Source organism: Hesperophylax consimilis, chromosome 15 (genome assembly GCF_061612785.1).
Source record: "Hesperophylax consimilis isolate HC1 chromosome 15, BYU_Hcon_1.0, whole genome shotgun sequence".
Lineage (NCBI taxonomy): Eukaryota > Metazoa > Arthropoda > Insecta > Trichoptera > Limnephilidae > Hesperophylax > Hesperophylax consimilis.
The window spans coordinates 33232063-33249630 of record NC_142850.1 but is presented as its reverse complement, the minus strand read 5'-3'; the positions used below and the strand labels follow the sequence as shown (position 1 = coordinate 33249630).

Sequence of the window (17568 nt, the reverse complement as noted above, 5' to 3'; positions counted from 1 at the left end):
ATGGAACATTTATTTCTGAGTGTCTCCTTTCTTCTCTGTTATCTGGGTATTGCCATCGATTTTAGCACAATGTTTAGTATGGACTTGGAGGTGTTTTGCTCGTATCATAGGAAGTGTTTGTGACATTTAAACGTAGTACGCGATACTGATATTGGATATAGTCACAAAGTAATTAATATATTTAGGTACGCAGAAGTATGAATTTGTTGTGATAAGTTGAACGGGAAAAGGGAAAGGGACTAAGAGTAGTACAACAAAGATTTGCGATGGAAACGTAGGAGGAAACTTGTAGAGTCAATTTATTTTTGACGACCTTCGTGTTTGAGTAGCTACGATCTTAAGCTACTAATCCGGAGACCGCGAATTCAAATACCGCCTGCACAAGAATTTTTGTTGTTTTAATTTGTGTTATTTCACAATTTATTCATTAAAAATAATATATTAACCTCTCAACATACTACTGTAGTGGTACGCCACTACTGGAATCGGACGGTGTCAAGTACTACTTAGTACACAGTGCCAAGCGCTAAGGTATCTAAACCGTCATAGAACATACTGGAAATTTCGGCCGTAGCTCAGCGTTACGGGTGGCAATGTTTGTAGCCATAGCAACTAGAATGTTCGGGAACGTTTTTAGTTGCAACTTGAATCGTATTGACACCTTATATAAACGACAGCGGGAAGGTACTCAGTCAGTCTGCTACGCGCTACGTTTTAACGCGCTAATCAAAACAACTTACTCCTTTCGCGCCGCGATTACTTAAATAACCTTGCTGTAATAAATCTATTATTAAATATTACATGGTTTACTTTCACCGAACACATCTTCAACCTTTAATATATTTGTTTTTAGATTTATTTCATGTATGATTCATACTTGCATACTTATGTTTCTATAAAATAGTATTTTTTAGTTCTTTTTATTATTATTTCATGTATGATTCATACTTGCATACTTATGTTTCTATAAAATAGTATTTTTTAGTTCTTTTAAGTTATTTTTATTATTATTTCATGTGTGATTCATACTTGCATACTTATGTTTCTATAAAATAGTATTTTTTAGTTCTTTTAAATTATTTTTATTATTATTTCATGTATGATTCATACTTTCATACTTATTTTTCTATAAAATAGTATTTTTTAGTTCTTTTATGTTATTTTTATTATTATTTCATGTATGATTTATACTTGCATACTTATGTTTCTATAAAATAGTATTTTTTAGTGCTTTTATGTTATTTTTATTATTATTTCATGTATAACTACCACAACACGGGCATTAGCCTAGTATTGTAGTTAAAAAAATGTCTAAAAATGTAACATGTAAACATTTATGAATTAATAAATTTAAAAAAAAAACCTTCGCAACACTTATATATCAGCCTCTCACCATACCAGTTAACACCATACCATTAGGGTTATCATAGTCTCAATGGTTCCAGACGGTTGGGAGCAGCTTGGACTGCAGTGCGGTACCAACAAACGTAAGATATTTTTGATTCTTATTCCATCCAGTTGTTGAAAATGCCCTCAAACCGCGAGCGAGAAAATCATACCAAGGGATTTTTATTTTTTTACAAGTGATGACCCAACTTGACTTCAGTTTGTTTGGTACAAGCTCTGAGAAACGACTTTCATTTTTGAATTGAAAAAAAAAACCGTGGGATTCTGATCCGATTTCTGATCATGAACGTGAGAAACGTTAAAATTAAATAATATCGTAATAACACGCTATTTAGAATCGGATAATCGTTATCTTCATCTTAAAAGAATTTATAATCTGCTCTTTCAATTTAATATTTTAGGAAAAAAAAACACTTTTTTCAAGCTATGCTTCAAAATATTAATATGAATTATTTGTTTGCGCCCATACATACGCAATATGAATAAATAACTTTGTGTGTATACAAACTCGATCCTTTCAAGAGAGGCATACAAATTCAATATTATTGTATCGGTGATTCGACTCAATAACGTATTTGTATGCCTTTTTCAGAAAAAAATATTTTGAGCAAACAAATGATTTATCTTTGTATTTTAAAACATAGTATGCTGGGTATCATGTCTAAAGTCGAATGATGAACCACTAAATATTGCTCAAATATTGATTAATTAAATTTAGGCGTATTAGATCTATCAAAAAATTTATATATAAAGATGCAAAAGTCGGTCATTTTGAATACATGTAGGATAACGAAAGATTTTTTAAATATTTATGTTGAGGGATCAGTAGGATTTATAGGCCCTGTTAGAAGTACTACCGAGCCGAACCCTCTGATATGAAAATATCTGGAGTCGGTGAATTTTTTTTTCCCATTTGATCTCTGGTGAGTTGACGTGTTGTTGTTCTTGTATTGTTTTGTATTTATTTTACTTATATAATGCACTTGCATAGTGTTGATTGACTAGCTGATCATTTGTGGAAAAGTGAGTGGAAGGGTTTAGTTTTTCCTATGGGGAAGATTTAACCCGGACAACAAAATCGGAAGCATAAAAAAAAAAAAAAAAAAAAAAAAAAAAATCTGTTATCCATCCAACCTACTTTATAAGGAAAGTAATGTTATGTGTATAAAACAGCAATATATCACTCAAATACTTTGTCGATTTTTTATCTTGGCGTCATGTATCTTTTATAAGGAGATTTTTCAATGTGGATGAGTGTTTCAGGCTAATAATTATTGCTTATAAAATAATTGTTACACTTTGTGATATGTATAAAAAATCTTGTCTTAAACATTAGTTTACCAAAAAAATTATAATTAATATTTGACAAGTTCTAGTATCTTCACCAAAAAATGTAGACAATTTGTCTCGACCCCATCCAGTGAGAGAGTTAGCACTTACAATGCCTTTCTCATATAAAATAAAGTTGGTTGTTTCAGGTGGAAAAATGTAACAAGCAGTAATTGTTGAATGAAACACTAGTTTATATTGAATTATTTCGCGGATAAGAAATAAGCCGCCATAGCTCAGTGGTCAGAGCTGTCGACCGGAAATCGAAAGGACACGGGTTCACGTCCCGTTGGCGTCATGCATCTTTTATCAGGAGATTTTCTAATGTGTATGAGTGTTACAGGCTAATAATTATTGCTTATAAAATAATTGTTACACTTTGAATTTTGAATTGTTAAACTAGAATTAGCTTTGGATTGAACTTTGTGGCGGTACATTCTAAAACTTCTTTTGGTCAAAGAAATTATTTATATCAGACACCACTTATGTTTAATATTCTTCCAAATTATATTAAGTCTACCAATCCCTTAGTTAAATTGTAAAATTTGATTAAGATTTTTGTATTGACAGACGATTGTCTTAATATTTTTTCATCCTTGTCCTTTCTTAAATAATAAGATTTTAAAGAAGTCCCATTTGCTAAGAAATGAATGTCACCCTATCTGTCTTTATTATCTACTTTGCTTCCTCTTTTGAATAATGATTAGTTATGGTTCAAATATGGTACTGTCAAATTACCCATGAATGCACAAAGCATCAAAGCGTCTCTTAGTTTTACTCATTACCTTTACATCAGCTTTGTAGTCGTGCAAATCTCCGTATTTTCCACAGGACATCGTTTTACCATACACTTTCGCCTCAGGTATCTCATTTATACAGCATTCAGTTCCCTATTGGTTTAATATCGAATCAGCTGCAGTCTTAGAATTGTATTAATATTATCTCCTTAATGACCAATGTAGTACGAGTATTATGACTAGATAATTCGTTAGTTTGGAAGTCCAAGTTAGTAATGCTGCACCGGATAAATAGCCCGAAGGCGCATAGTTCCGTAACACACCAACTTGCGAGAAAGCTCTTGAGATGATCTAAATCACCCCGAACTTGGCATATATTTTACTGCACATTGCTCTATCCCCTGAACCCTATCCAGCCGGAAGTTGGAATTAGTAATCTCATATTTAATGGGGAACAATAAATTGAAGCCAAACTAAACCTAATCTAACCTAAGAAAAATCTTGGAAAATGAATAAGGAATATAATTTCCCTCAGGGCCTGTGTTATCTATGGGGATGCTGTGTGGAGGGTTTTTTTGAGGAGAGGAAGAAAGTCTTGAAGAGATTAAGAGACAAATGTCAACAGTATTTATATGTTACTAGCAATACTAGCACAACACGGACTGGAGCCAATAATAAAGGTCCCAACACGGGTCACACAAAACACGAAAAGCTGCATAGACCATATAATGATCAAGACAAAACTAAAAACCAAAACAGTAGTACTTGAAAGCACAATCACTGATCACTACATGAATATGATAGCAATAGACACCGAAAACACTACTTCGAAACAACATAAAATATTTACAAAAAAAATAATTGACTACTCAAACTTAAAAGAAAAACTCCAAAAAATAAACTGGAATACATTATACCAAATAGATAATGTCGAGGAAGCCTGGAATACATTTACAAATACGCTAACGCAAGAAATAAATAATTACACTACAGTAAAACATATAAAACTTACACACAAAGCAAAAAAAATTAAACTATGGATAACACAAGGAATATTAAACTGTATTCGTAAACGAGACAAAATTCACAAACAAACTAAACAAACACCGTATGACATGGAACAACTTAATTACTATAAAAGATATAGAAACATATGCACGAAAATTATTAGAGTAGCTAAGGAGATGTACTACAAAGAAAAACTTAAAAAAGCAAACAATTACCCAAAGGAAATATGGAAAATATTAAAGGAAGTTACATACACACAAAAATACAAACAAAAAAATACTATCGAACATCTAAATATTAACTCGAAAAAAATAGATGCCAAAACAAATATAGAAATGATGGCAAACCACGCAAATAACTTTTTTGCAACTATAGGGAAAGTTTTAGCGAATCGTAAAAAACACAGCACAAACACACTAACACAAACAAACAGATCAAACATCGATACCCAACCAACACAACACAGATTTATATTAAAAACAAGTTCGGAAATGGAAATTAACAAAATAATAAATACATTAAAAAACCAGATTGCTCCTGGATTAGATGAGATAACAACGGATTGCATTAAAATAATAAAAAATGAAATATTAAAACCTATAACACACCTAATCAACCTTAGCATAACACATGCCTGCTTTCCTAATACTCTTAAAAAAGGACTGGTAATCCCTATGTATAAATCCGGAGATAAAATGGAAATAACTAACTATAGACCAATTACTTTGTTAAACTCTCTATCAAAGATTTTCGAAAGACTATTAAAAAACCAAATAATAAAATACCTGGAAGAAAACAAATTAATCTCGGACAAACAATATGGATTTAGAGAAAAAAGAAGCACAAAAGAAGCTTTAGCAAGTACAATAGATTATATACATAGCAACTTAGATCAAGGGTTTAAATGCATAGCGATATATTTAGATTTGGCTAAAGCCTTTGATTCAATATCCCACAAAACACTTTTTAAAAAATTAGAAAATATGGGTATCAAAGACAAAGAACTACAACTATTAAAAAGCTACATGAGCGACAGAACACAACAAGTCAAAATTAATAACTATACTAGCAAACCACTGCCGATTACACACGGAGTTCCACAAGGAAGCATACTAGGGCCCGTTCTTTTCATAATTTACATAAATGAACTTTGCAGCATGGAAATAGATGGAGAAATAATTAGTTACGCAGACGACACAGTTTTATTATTTAAATCTAAGGATTGGAATAAGGTTTATAACATAGCGAATCTAGGAATCACGCAAGTGAAAAAATGGTTGGACTCAAATACACTCACACTAAACATATCGAAAACAAAATTCACAACGTACAGCATAACTAACACAGGACAGCCAAAAAACAATACAAACACCATAAAAATACACGAATGCATAAACACCAACATCTGCGATTGCCCCCCTCTAGAAAAAACAGAACAAATAAAGTATCTAGGAATCCTAATTGACCATAATCTTAGATGGACACATCACATCAAACAAATCACAAATAGACTCCTCAGAACAATACACATTTTCCTAAACATAAGAAACATATATAAAATAAAACAATTGAAAACAATATATTATGCACTATGCCAATCAATAATAGAATATGGAATAATTGCTTGGGGAGGAGCGACAAACGCAGCTATCGCTCAATTAGAAATTGCACAGAAAACGATATTAAAGGTAATACTCAAAAAACATAAACTAACCGACACAGACCAAATATTTAAAAGCTGTGACGTACTTGATATACGCCAATTATATGTTAAAACACTACTAAACTACATTTTCGACCAAAAAAACAAACCCCAACAAACACAAAATATCACTAATAGACCGGTCAGACAAGCGTACAAAGAAAACATAAAAACTCCGACGGTAAACACTACCTTTGGACAAAGACACCATAAATACCACGCTATTAAAGCATTCAACAGTCTTCCACTTGAAACAAAAATTGAGGAAAATAAAAATAAATTCAAACACAAAATAAAAAAATGGATTAAAGAACAAAAAGACATTATTACCAAAATACTATAACATAAAAGAATAAAACATATACACGCAACACAAAAAAAAAAATAAAACACACAACACACACAAACACATATATCATTATAAATGCCGATTTACATTCTCTTTTGATATTTTTCTTTTAGTGTTATAATTATATTTTAATTTTTAATCTTTATTTTTTATTTTAAATTTATCTTTATTTTAATGTTGTTTTTCTTTTCTTTTATTTTTTTTAAATGTATAAATTCTTAAATTATAACATGGGGGCCTCAGCACGGGTAAACAACCCAGTGAGGCCAACATTACTAAATTGAAATATAAAATATTGTAAAAAAAAATGTATCAATAATAAAAACAAAAAAAAAAAAAAATGTTAGGCGCGCGTTTGGCGTGTTTCCCGATTATGCACCGGTGTCGATGGTATCAATGACGCTAGTTCCTCGGAGCACCTTCCATTGTAATACCGGTAGAACAAGGACAGCATACCTATCTGACGCCTATAAAATGAGTATTGCTACTTTATTAAGAATTTATACAATTTTTTTGTAATCCGGTTACATACAGATTGCAGGCCTTTAACAAATGAATTAACAGACTTCCTGATAAATATTGATATAAATAATGATCGAACAAAACAAATCAAATACTGTTATTGAACGAAATCGTATCAAAATTTGACGAAATTCGAACTCGACTCCAATTTTCATTATAATTTTGAAATTTGCCTATTTACATAAAATTAATATTTAAATTCACCTTTCATTTCTCAATAATTTTAAATGATGGCCAAGAACACCCTTGAAAGGTGAAAGCCAGAAATAATGGGAAAAAAAACCTTCCTGAATATTAAGGGCGCTTTAAGATATACATATATAGGTAGTCCTAATATATATATATAAGTTTAGTGGTTAACATGCGATATGTTTTCTACAGTTCGAACATTGTATCATGAGTACCTACCTTAGTAAAAACTTGCTTGTACATCTACATAAATTTGCCCTCAGTTTGTTTGTTCGCTAAATAAAATATCCTCATTGTTTTCAACTGATAGTTTGTTTTTTGACTCAAATAAAATGTAACCTTTCTCTAAAACCGCTTTGCTGACGAATTTATGGCACAACAAACAGTGGTAATAATTTATACCGTCGCGACAAGCATCAACGGATGTCCCAGTTGTTGCCTCTTCCCATAAAAACCCGGCTTATCAACACTCAAACTATACAATTCCAATATTGGGAATATTTAAATGACATTTACTTTCACATAATACATTCTAATCGAGCGAAATTCGCAAAGGGCAATATGTTGTGGTTCAATGTTATAATAATAGTAATAATGAGTTCTGCATTGTACACACGCAAATGATACACGAACTTTTGGAAAGCACTAACCAAAGCACCGAAATGTTTACTAAAACATAAACATTGTTACGTTTCCATTAAAATCTGTGCGAAAGCACGCTCTGCTTCGTTTGCAGATAATAATTAACACCACGTTAAAGTAGTATCAGGAATAAGTTTGGTCAATACATAATACAGCTTTTCGAAATATTGCTAGAAATTATTTATTTTTATATTTCTGTTTTAAAATGTATAATATTTGAGTTTGTTGCATTACTAGCTGACGTGTACCGGGCGTTGCTGAGGGTTACTTTAGGAGATAGAAATATACCATCGCATACTTTCTTGTAGACGTTTTCAAGATACACAATTCCGTAGTACACTATTTTAATGTATCTCTTAAGGTTTTTAGCCAGCGTTAGCAATATATTTTGACTTGATTACAAAACATCAACTTTTCTCTACTTTTTATAAGTATAATAAATATGTATTATATATATAAACCTTCAGGAGGAAATTTTCTAAATTATGGTGAAAATTCTACCAAAATCCATTGCGTAGTTTAGAAGAGCTAAGCGCACAAACCGACAGACGCGGATTGTGGCTTTGTTTTATACTATTTAGATTAGATATGTACGTTGAATGTAATTCTATATAATATTTTGAACAATTGTCACTAAATTAAGCCAAACAAATAAGTCTGTGAAGGGTTTAATAAGGGGGAGAATGTTTTTCAACTTCATAAATCTAATGGACGGAAATCATACTACGGTACAATGCGCCATCGGGTATTTAAAAAGCTATTTATAACCCTTAGGAATTTTGGTTAATACACCTGTATCCTCAACGTGATCGGGTACTTAAGAAAGTATTTATAACCATTAGGAATTTTAGTAAGCACACGTACATCAGCAAAATTATTTATTTTAAGTTTCGTCAGTCTGGAATTTTGTGAAACAGGGTTTTATCGGTTTTTTTATGATTTTTTCTTGCTTGGCCAACTATGAAAAATGTGGAGTGTTAAGTTTTTCATGCGAAAATATGTCTAATATAATTTCTTACTTTACACATATATTATGTTTATAATATAGTCTCTAAATTTATAAAACAGGTATATTTTTGCTTTTAGTTTCGCAAATTCTTTTTTTTTCACAGAAGCGTCCGTGAAATCCCCAATTATGAAAAATGTGGAGTATTAAGTTTTTTATGCGTAATATAAATTCTTACCTTGCATAAATTTTAGGTTAATAACGTAGTCCCTAAATTTATAAAACAGGTATATTTTTATGTTTGAATTTTTTTATTTCACAGAAGCGCCCGTGAAATCCTTTTTTAGCATAGATCATATGAATGTATTTCAATTGGTTTTTACCTGTCTTTTTATGAGTCTGCATCTAAAATCAGTTCAAGAGAACACAGGATTCTGAGAGAAATTATAAGATTTTTTTATTTATCCCCTTTACCCTTCAAACGGCGTAAATAATATCATTTTTTGTCGTTTATGATTCTGTCGAGTGATTTTAATGTTGTAATGGTATATTGCAACAATTTTAAACTTTTTGGTATCATGGGATTTTTTTATTGATATTTGTATCAGACTTTAAAAGGAAACTTACTTTACATTGAGGTAGGAAATAATATTGAAATGGACAATAAATTAAGAAAATACATACAAGCGGGGACTTGGCATATGCTTCTAATTTTTTATCCTTTACAATTTTTTATCTGTTTTTTGGTTAGGCGGGTTATTTCTAATGATTCTAGCCAATCGAATTTTAATCCTCTATTGCAGGTATGGAGGAACTTTAACATCTCTGTCTTTGTCAAACGAGAGTTTATTGGCTAGAAGGTGTAACGCAACATTCGACAATTTACCTTTATCATTCACCCAACTTGTGAAGTGTTCCCTTATGCGGGTTTTGAACGCTCTATCAGTTTGTCCGACGTAATATGAAGAACAATTAGAACAGTTAACTTGGTGAAAACCTGATCTTCTAGTTTTCTCTCTTGTTTTACTATTAATAATAAAAATGTGGATGTTTCGCCAATATAAACAATTGGTTTTTGAGATCTTTTAAGTTAAAAAACTTTAAATTGTTTCAGTGAAATGGAATTCCACCACGAATTGTCAGTATCAAAAATAGAAAAATTCCATGGTATATTCTAAATTTAATTTTTGAAATAGTATCACTTATTATCATATGAAAGTTGTTGCCGATAAAACTCACCCAATCGCGTGAGATATTATGTAATATATTGCGAGGTTTGGCAGATATGTGACATTCGATGGTAGGAAACCATTTCGAATATTTTCATAGGCTTAGTATCTTGGTTTTCCTTCCATGTTCGAGACAAATTCATCACCCTAGAATTTTATACGGTTCGGAAATTTATCGAACATTTGCCATCAATATAATGATTGTAATTCATAATTACGAATTACACTGATAAAATTATGTAATGAAACAAAACAACAACAAAAAAAACTTATTATTTATGTGTCTATAATGGTTTGTTGGAGGAAGCTCTAAATATAATTTCATTGATACTAATTAATATGCGAGAAGAGCAACATTATATTTAACAGTGTGTAAAAATAATTTTTCACAAAAACAAAATCAATTATTTTTCAACAACCATTATTTAAACTCATGGTGAAAGAAAAAGGGGCCTTTTTGACCCGGAGCTCGGTATGCCACTATATCAAAAAGTAAAAAAATGGGCAAAATGAAGCTGACAAATCAGGCTGTGAACTTCTTTGGTACATTGACTTTTTATTAACTAATTCTTAAAGTGATACTCTTTTTCGTTTCATGGACAAAACATGCCCGCATTAAATTGCATAGATTTTTCTGGTTGTTATGAAATGGAGCCTTATTGAATGCACTTTGTGCCTATTTATAGCTAGTCCGGAAGCGGGTTCGGCCGTTGATCGGTCGCAGCGCGAACTGTACTTCTAAATTGGAGGGAAATTGCTAACATGACCGGGCCGCCTTACTTAATCCGGCACTGACTGGGCTCAAAGCACCGAAGAGGTAACGATAAAATTGTGTTTTGTTGAGTTCGCTCGAAATTAGCTGATTTTTATCTTTTTTCCTTTCAAAAATTTCAAAAAAGTATCAAACTTTTTTTGGAAAGATAATCAATTCCACTGGTCTCTGGCCTAGGAGTTGAAAGGAATAGATTACTTAAATCCAAGATGGATATGTACCATAAACCATCATTTCAATCTAAACAAGTTTTTTTAAAAGTTAATATGAATAAAAATTAATAAGGATATTATTAAGTTCTCCAAGTATTTTAGTTTTGTTATTGTGACAGTTGTTTCGACGTTCAAGGCCATTTTCAAACTTTGGTTAAGCTACGTTGAGACGACTTATTTATGTGATTCTATTTATCCCTACCCAATTTCAATTTTTATGATAACTGGGCGATGTAATTAACTGTCGACATCAGTGATATCAAATCGGTATTGATCACACTTCTGCTGTTTTTCTATTCAGTGGCTGAAGGGGAATGTTAAGTTGAGGGATGGTGGTCATTTCAGGGAGGAAATTTAGCCTCAAACGTAGTAAGTACGTTATGGTAAGTAGTTAGTAAGAACGTTATGGTGCTGACTTCAGACATTGTATTACTGTGGAAAAGTTGCCATATTATCACTAGCCATATTATGGCTAGTGATATAAAATTATTAGTAATTTTACACTGCTTGGCCAAGCGATTAAAAATAATATTGCTAATAAATAAAATTTGTTGTTTAATGATATTTTCAATTTTCTGTGTTTCTGCTTTTTTGACCAAGGTCTACATATAAATGTTTAAAAATCACAAATTAATCGGTTATCACCATGTAGATGGTTATCACTTATTTGTTAGCCAAGTCGAAATATATTTTTTTGCTGATTTTTCAACTTGAAGATAGATAGATTTACTTCTTCGATAAAATAAATATTTTTTCAAATTACTTTTAACTAACGTAATTCTCAAATTGACATATAAACACTAGCGTAGGAGTTATATCGTTGTGCCGGTAAGATAGAGGTCCTGGGTTCGATCCCCAGTTGCAATCTTTTCCTTTTTAATTTCTTTGTCATATTATTTTTTTATGTTTCATTGAGATTTATTATCTTCTTCCTAAATATTTTTTTGTTCATATATTTATTTTACTTATCTATTCTTCGGTGACCGGATAAATCATAAAAATGATAATTCATCACATCTTTAAAAAGTTATATAAAGTCATGGAAAGTGATGAAACAAAAACTTTATTTACTGGGTTAAGTAGGTTAGGTTAGGTTAAGTTAAAAAAAAAATTCATGGTTTTTAATGACTTTATAACACTTTTTAAAAGTGTGTTGAATAGTCACTGTGTTGAGTTAGCATGGAACCCAATTCTTCACATCAAGTCTGATTTTACGGTTCTACAGTGTTTTATCGCAAACTAGCTAAAGTGTACTCGGCGTTGCTAGGGTTTTCTCCTTAGGAGATAGACATATACTATATCGGACTTACTGTAGGCCTTTTCAAGATATACCATTCCGTTGTACATTATTTTGATGTATCTCATAAGGTTTAGCCAGCGTTAGAAATGTAAGCCCCCGAAAATATATATTTTTACGAGTTGATTACAAACATCGACTTTTCTCTACTTTTTATAAATATATCATACATGTTTTTACATACATAAAAACCTCTCAAAAAAGAACTAAGAGCACAGACAGACGCGAATAGCTACTTTATAATATATAAAGATGTATCAAAATTTCAATTTGATGAAAGGGTATCTTGGTTACGGACACGGGTTCAAGTCTCGTTGGCGTCATGTATCTTTTATCAAGAGATTTTTCAATGTGGATGAGTGTTTCAGGCTAATAATTATTGCTTATAAAATAATTGTTACCCTTTGTGCTATGCATAAAAAATCTTGTCTTAAACATTAGTTTACCAAAAAAAATAATATTTGACAAGTTCTAATATTCTCACCAAAAAATGTAGACAATTTGTCTCGACGCCATCTAGTGAGAGAGTTAGCACTTACAATGCCTTTCTCATATAAAATAAAGTTGATTGTTTCAGGTGAAAAAATGTAACAAGCAGTAATTGTTGAATGAAACACTAGTATATATTGAATTATTTCGCGGATAAGAGATAAGCCGCCATAGCTCGGTGGTCAGAGCTGTCGACCCGAAATCGAAAGGACACGGGTTCAAGTCCCGTTGGCGTCATGTATCTTTTATCAGGAGATTTTTTAATGTGGACGAGTGTTTCAGGCTAATAATTGTTGCTTATAAAATGATTGTATCTTGGTTATGTTAGATTCTAATCGACATTCGTTTGGATTTAATAATATTGTGTAGTGTGCAGTGTAAGCCAGCAGCTTTACGTCTCCATTACCGATGTCAGCCGCAGTGCTTAGTGCTTGTTAGTGCTTAGGCGATACTAAGATCGATACTTATTAGTGTTTTCAGTGTCTGTATTTGGGTCACCCGCCACGCCGGCCGGTTGTTGCACAACTCCGCTGGTTACAACTAACTTCTCCCGGCATTTGCATATGGCAGCACTTATCGAATAATAGCCTCTCAAGTATGCCATTTCAATGAAATAACGAACATTTTTTCAAGACTTTTAGAATGGTAGTCACTTGCACTTTCTTACTTGTATCTTTTATGACCTTTTTTCTTTACGTAAATGAATGTTTTCCTCGAAAATTCAAACCGCTGCATTTCTTATGCATACATTGAGTATGTGGGTGACGGTAGGTTGAGACAAATTGAGATATGTTGTGATGAATCACTGTCTCTTTATTATGTAGACAGTGTAGTTGTGTGTATGAATCACAATGGGATGCATAACGAGTAGGTCACATCTCGGCGGGGTGCGGATGCGTGCTCTGAGAATTAATGATGTTGATCGCTGATGGTGAAGACCACGGGTCCCGTAGGTCACAAGTTCTGGGAAGGTAAAATGTATGAGGGGTGGGTCAGTATGAATCCACTCCCCCACTGCCGTGAATTGGATCGAGAGAGTTCGACCGGAGTGGTCAAAGTGTCTTCCTCAATCGGCCTCTTCCAATCCGACACCAACAGCAGCGAATGACATATTCGTTAGATAACCGATGGAAGCATTCCTTGGACCAACGAATGTTTCATGATTTAATTATTTTATTTTAGCAATTTGTACGTCTAGGTTTGTAAATGTCTATTTTTTTATTAATTACATACGTAGATTATTGCATTTTTATTATTTATTGTATTTTCATATTATTATTAATATGGATTCTAAAATCCAATTTGAGTCTATTAATCGGTGCAGACTGTTGTGTTTGTTTCCGGCAGTGCAGTATATATAATATTGTATTTCTTTGTACAGTAAACTGTTTTGTAAATTGGCCTTGTTCTTTTTTGGTAAGTTTAATTTTATTGCACGTCATTTTGTTATGTCTGTGAATGTCCTTGTTGTGAATAATTTTCTTTGAAAAGTGTTTTCATGATGGGTTATTGATTATTTTATGTATAAATATCATCGCGTTCAAGGTCAGAATCTGTTTCGCTGCTAGCCAAATTGGTTACTTACTTTAAAAAATATATTTTTCAAAATTAAAGTAGTAGTTAAAAAAAAAGAAAAAAGCCCCTTTGAAGATATTTTGCCAAGTAGGTTGGTGAACACTCTATCCTTCCTAATTCCTGATATTCTGACAACCTTTTACATATTACCATATTTACTGCACTTTTCAATGAGTGATGTAGGGACGCTTATCATCTTATTAGAATGCAGGGGCTGTGTGCACCCGTTAGCTGTTAGCCGTTAGCCTAGCTCCTATTTTCCTATCTTCAGCTAATGTATCGCAAAATTGCCAAGAGCCCCACTTTTGTTCTTGCACAACTTTCATGTTATTTTCGGTGAAGTGAACGGACCGACTTATCGTAAATCACGATCGGATTAAATCTTCCAGTACTAACGGAAATTTGTTTAAAATGTATATTATTTACTGGTAGACTCCAAATCAATGGCACGCTAAGCAAAAGGTGACCTGATCTAAATAGCCATATACTTCCACACCTTCCTCTTCAACATCATCCTCTCACCACTACTTTTAACCTCACAACATACCCTAATTGGAGATGTCATAGTCTCACAGGCTCCTGACGCTCGGGACTCTTGTGGGTTATTCACATTAAAAAGTATAACTGATATACTACAAAAGTCAACTGCTGGTATCTTCCAGTGCCAAATAATAAAAAAACAACTCGTAAAAAACAAAATTTTTTTTTACTCAATACCTATTACAAAATGTCTTTTAAAACGTTTTTTTGGTTTGGCTGAGGATTGAACCTCCCTTTCCAGGGACCAGAGTCAATCGAGCTACCGACCTTCCTAAATGCCGATCGTATAGGACTGACATTTATTACTCATATTCACTGCTGTAATTTCGTCCGACTCCAGAGAAAGGCGTTTGGTATCAAAAGTTGATAGAATGCATTGCCTTCGGTGACGAGTATATCTGCCGCGTTTCAGCTCGATCGGATATCGGATAGTGGGTAAATTTCCGCTTCCAAGATTTGCATTCATTCATTACCGAAAACAAAAGTAAAATTCAAATAGATTTATTTAAAAAATAATGAAATATTTGTCTTTTCATCCTTTGCCATACTTTATTGTCTTTTATTATTATTATTATTTTGTATCTATTTATTTACCATACGAGCCAATTCTGTGTCTAAGTAAATCAAACATGTTTTCATGTTTTTTTCGTTCCAGGAATGATTTTATTCCAACAAGTAATGTGGCAATAACCAATATTTATACGAATCAGAGCGGAAATTATTTATTTTAAATCACATTCCGGTGTTAATAGATTCGTCGTACTGGAGTTTATTAAAAAAATGAAAAGTGTAATGAACGTAGGTCGGAGAATATGGAATAATAGTGAACGTATGTCTCTGATGAAAATACGACGCGAATGAAGGTTTTAAAGGCCGATTCGCGTGTTTGTCGACCTCTTTCCATTTTGACCGTCTACTTTATAAATATTGTACTTATCATTTCAAACTTATAATTCTTGTACATTTAATCTAACAAAACACAGACATTCAAAAAAGTTACTTATGGATTTAATAAATTTAATGTAACTATTTTTCTTCATATAATAATAATAATATTCAATTTAATCACAATGCAGATATTTTGTTGACATAAGTTTTATTTGGAACATATTTATTTTATCTAATACGTATTCTTATTTGTTTTCCTCTTGTTCCAGGTAAGAAAAATCTCATTTACGAAAATCTCCGCTCCCCATATTTGGTTGGTAAGTATATTCAATATTCATACGTGAAAAGGGTTCGGTCTTTCTGCATGTGTATTTCTGAAGCCGAAAAAACCCATAGTATAAATATAAAATAAAATTTAAGCTCCTCATTAAAAGTTATGGAAAATATTGATGGTATGAATTCGAATATTTATTGTAAAGCTATGTCATCTCACTCACCTCATTCGTAAATCTTTATTGTCATTTCGTACATTTCAAGCACTGTATCGATTTTGAATTTCGCTTTTTAATCAGGATGATTCCCAGAGTATCCTTTTTTAAATTTAATTTAAGGGCGTCGTCCCACGGGTCAGTAAGGAATCTACAAACACTGTCGGTATTGCAGATTTCTGTTTTTGCATTTACCGCCTTTACTCTGAAAGTCATCATCTGTTTAACTCTAAGGCACTATTATAGGGATACTATTCTGACAGGTAATTTAGTATATTAATATAAATTGTAATTTGACAGAAAACGACCGAATGGCGTTTAAAACGGTTCCATGATAAATCAACACATCGACAATTCAACACACTTTTAAAACGTGATATAAAGTTATTAGAAACAATGAAAAAAAAAATTAAACCTAACCTAACCTAACCTACTTAACCTAGTTAATAATGTTTTCGTTTCATTTCGTGTCCGCCACTAAGGAGCCCGCCTGCCACAGACGCTCCCCTTTACATAAATTAAGTGATTTAAAAAAATCTTTCGTTGAATAAAATAGATATAATCTTAGATCTCTGTTCTAATAATTAAAACCGTCGTTTTAAGTCTCGCTAACACACTCGATAATTTTTATTAGTCTGTTTAATTTAGCTTCTCCTTAGATATATATTTGCCAAGATATTCCCCCTCTTAGAACATACCACTATCTTAGAAAAAGACTGGACTGAACTTGACGGGCTTCACGCAGTATGTTACCCGGAGGCCTTCCGAATTAAGTACAGCATTTGTATTTTTACGCTTGTGTGAGTTAATAAGTTGATGAAAATTATTAAGCGAGGTAAACCTCACTTGTGAAATCAACTCGCTTATGAGGCGGATTTAGGAAGAGGCTCTAGGAAGGAATTTATTAATGCGGGTCTTGAAGAGGCATTTCATGGAGGTGGAAAGACAGATGCTGGTAGATCGTTCCATATGCGAGCCGATTTGCAAAAAAAACGAGTCGAAAAAACGACCCGTTCTCATGAAGCCAACACCAACTGTGAACGGATGTTTCGTCTATATCTGTCGAGTTTCGCGTTTGTGCACTGGTGCACGTAAGATTAATGCTGCTAGCTACATTAAGTATGCTCCGTTAAACTTCATACTTCGAATAAGTACTATTAATTATTTTTATAGATTTTTTATTTATTTACGTCTACTCTCAAAAAAGATTAATGGCGTAGAACTAAAAATTAATGATTGATTTTGCA

The 17568-nt window shown here is 32.3% G+C and overlaps 1 protein-coding gene and 1 non-coding gene across 2 annotated transcripts in view; both read left to right on the top strand.

Annotated features, from left to right (window-relative positions):
* The window catches only part of shg (DE-cadherin), a 675856-nt gene that overhangs the window by 223880 nt on the left and 434408 nt on the right, over nucleotides 1–17568 (top strand). The window lies entirely within an intron of this gene.
* Nucleotides 12995–13067, top strand: TRNAS-CGA (transfer RNA serine (anticodon CGA)). The gene has a single exon. It is a non-coding gene; the product is annotated as a tRNA-Ser (tRNA).